This window comes from Phalaenopsis equestris, unplaced genomic scaffold (assembly GCF_001263595.1).
Source record: "Phalaenopsis equestris unplaced genomic scaffold, ASM126359v1 Scaffold000174, whole genome shotgun sequence".
Classification (NCBI taxonomy): domain Eukaryota; kingdom Viridiplantae; phylum Streptophyta; class Magnoliopsida; order Asparagales; family Orchidaceae; genus Phalaenopsis; species Phalaenopsis equestris.
The window spans coordinates 139,746-143,421 of record NW_018164616.1 but is presented as its reverse complement, the minus strand read 5'-3'; positions in this window follow the sequence as shown (position 1 = coordinate 143,421).

The following is a 3,676-nucleotide window of genomic DNA, read 5'->3' as shown; positions in this document are numbered from 1 at the left end:
TTTACACATCTAACATCTAAACTTTACTTTTTATATTTGTACCAACCAAAATTTTCATATCACAAAAACTTATCACTATTTTAGTTTTTAGAAGTGAAACACACTTTTTCATATGTAAGTAAAGGTGATATATATGTAAAATTTGAAGTTTTTGGCGTTAGAAATGTAAAATATGTAAGGATTGAGTGGTATGTTTGTAAGTCTTCCTATAAAAACTATTATCTAATTATTCTTTCAGCTCACCTGGTTGAGATATCCTCGGCCACCAAATATTTGTTATATTAGAGTCTTTGTTTGTATGAGGGAAAATTAGTCATTTTTTGTTTTTATTAGTGTGCCCTAATAATCTCCGATTTTTAGGAGGGATTAGGGCTGATGTTAGTATGTAGAGTAATTTTATTTTAGCCTTCTTTTCTTTCTCCCCATTTATTTATAATGGAATAACCCCTCTTCGTAGATGTAGGTGGATTTGTGCCAAGCCACATAAATTACACCATATTTGATTATTTGTTTGTTTTGTTATTTTATTTTCTACATTATTTTGCATAACAATTGTTATCAGAGTTGGATCAGTGTGATTTCGGCAATGTGAGGGTGCAAATTTTGGTGAAGTCGCAGACTTAAAGACAGAGATTGGCCCAAGTTGGGTTGTAAGATCTCATCGCCCAAGTTGGGTTGTAAGATCTCGTGGCCATGAATAATATCATGTTGTCAGATACTTCAATATACATCACGATAGTGAAAAATACATTGATTAATAAGTTGGTTACGCATCTTGTTGGGATCAATGTGACGAGATTTGACAATAAAGGGAACTTTGGTATATGGAGATGCAAGGCGATGATGCATTGTGCTCTTTGAATATGGAAGAAATTTCTTATGGTGACGAATGTACTGAATAGATGTCAAAATTAGATTGGTTGAAGATGAACCATATTGCTTGTGACTTGATCCAAAATTGTTTATCTCAGGAGATTAAATATTAGGTGATGATGTAGACTTCTGCAAGAAAATTATGAAGGATTTCAGATAACAAATATCTCCCAAAGATTTGGGTTGAGGCCATAGACCATGTTTGTCAATCTGTCTTCTGTAGCTATTGCGGAGTAGACCCAAAATGAGATGTGTTCAGAGCATCCTGCCAGTGGTTATGAGCACATGATGGTGTGTGGGTATGCATGTTACAACCACGTGCAAAATGAACTCAATCCATGAGCAAAGAAGATGATGTGATGTTCTCCCTGGTAGTTAAGCATGCATTGATCAATGTTCTCTTATCACTCGTAGCACAATACAATCTAATTTTGGAGCAATTTAATATGAAGACTACATTCCTACACTGAGCATTGTAAGTGAAGATTTATATGATGTAGCTGCCAAGATATGAACCCTCAAAAGACTTGTTTGTAGACTTGAAAAGTCTTTATATGGGTTGAAGCATGCATCAAGACAGTGGAAAGAAGTTTGATCAGTTTTTGATGAGACAAAAGTACATGAAGAGCCAATATGATCATTGTGTTTATTTTAAGAAGTTGGTGATATCAAAGGAAAATACTCAAATCACCATGAAAGAACATAATTATTATTACTAAATTCAAAAGGGTGGGTCTCTAGCGACATGAATAATGACAACAAACGACACAAATCGAAGCACATAGACTCCAATGAGGGTGATGTTAGCAGGTGGGGATGCTGCTTGCAACAAGGAGAGGGAACTAGGGCCGGTGGTGGGGAAACAAAGGAAGACAATAACAAACTGGCAACCTGTGGGAAGTGTGGCTAGGGCTGACAGCCTGTTGAGGGTAAGCTGGAGGGAGGGTAGCAACTTGGTGATTGTTGGATTGTGTGGGAGTGGGGGCTGCAGAAAGATAAATATCTCGTTTGGGTTGAGTTATAGCCGAAGCACCACCCAGACCCTTAGAGACAGTCACGTCCTTGGATGAATTACAGCCGGAGCATCTACTCTCCGTCGGATACATCCCCCAAGAGGGGAAGAACCCCTCTAAGGTAACACTAAAAAATCAGTAATCATAAAATCTCTCCTTAACCTCAGAAAATAACACCTATATAAGGAGGGGATTAATAGATAAATTTGGTAAAGAGTAGGATAGGAAAGAGATAAAAGAATAAAAAAGAAGTTGAGAAGGAAATGAATTATAATAGGAAAGCATCAGGAAAGGAAATGGACTAAATAGGAACGGGGGACCGCAATTACTATATGCAGGTCATATGGATAGGTGTATGGATACGACTGACTATTTATTTGCATTGGTAGGAGGTCCAATCATTTGGAGATCAATTCTTCAATTTGTTATTGCTTTGTCTTCTATGAAAACCGAGTACTTGACAGTCATGAAGACGTTGAAGGAAGCAATGCCGGCCTACTGGATGAGCTGAGAGTTGATCAAGAGTCTTTGACGTCATTCTGTGATTGTCAGAGTGCGATATTATTGATCTCGAATCTAGTTCATCATGCTCGTACCCAACTCATTTATATGAGGTGCCCCTTTATTATGGGTTTGATTGACGACGGTAATGTTTTATTAAAAAAGCTAGATATGAAGGAGAAATCAACAGGCATGCTCACAAATGTTGTACTATCTGTTCTGTAGTTCGCATACTGTAGGAGTTTGATGAAATATCTGAGCTCATGATTGATTGACATTTGGGTATTTTGAAAACTATGTAAGCATTTATTTTGGTGAAGTCTTTTTGATGTTGCGCATACTGTAGGAGTTTGATGAAATATCTGAGCTCGTGATTGATTGACATTTGGGTATTTTGAAAACTATGCAGAGCTTGATCTTTTAGAGACGGGGTTATGTAAGCATTTATTTTGGTGAAGTCGTTTTGATGTTATTTGATGTTGGACCTTATTTGAACATCTCTTATTTATCTATAAATGATAGGCAATGTGGAGAATATTTACTATAAGGGAAAATTACATACCTAGCACACAATTCTACACAATTCTTATACATACCTAGCACACAATTCTTTTGTATTTACATATCTCACACTTACTCTCATATTTACATACATAACTTTTTGGCGTTGTAGATTTATGCATGAAAATATATATTTTAAAAATTGGGTGATATGAATGTTAATTGCTACACGAAGTGCTGAACTACCCTTGCAAAGGATGTTCTGATAGGTTTTTCTTCTAATTACATTTTAGTTTTAATTACTCTCGGTTCAGTCTTTTTCTGTCTCCTTAGCGGCCCATCAATTCGAAAGGCTTAGATTTTTCCGTAAAGCATTAGTCCGTCTCATAGGGGACCATAAGGGCTCGCAGCTGCAGCCTTTTGGCGTACCTCAATCGCAGGAGAAATTTATTTTGTGCGATCTACGGCCGAACGTCGGTCTTATCCGGACCACGTGCGGAGGCGACAGGGAGAGGACTTATGACCTGAAGGCGAGGAGAAAATATTCATTCTTTGTTACGTTGCATTACACGTCAGTGGCGGGCGATATGATCGTAAGTGATTGGTCGTGCGAAAGTTCAAATGAAATATTTTTTCAGAGAGATGAAAGCTAAATGTATTTTTGGCTCACTTTCTCTTTTTTTATTTGAAGGATTGAAATTTATTTTAAATATTCTATTAATTTAAAGTTTATTTTTTTTTATAAAGATAAAGTTTTAATAATTATATATATTAATTTTATGTGAGTA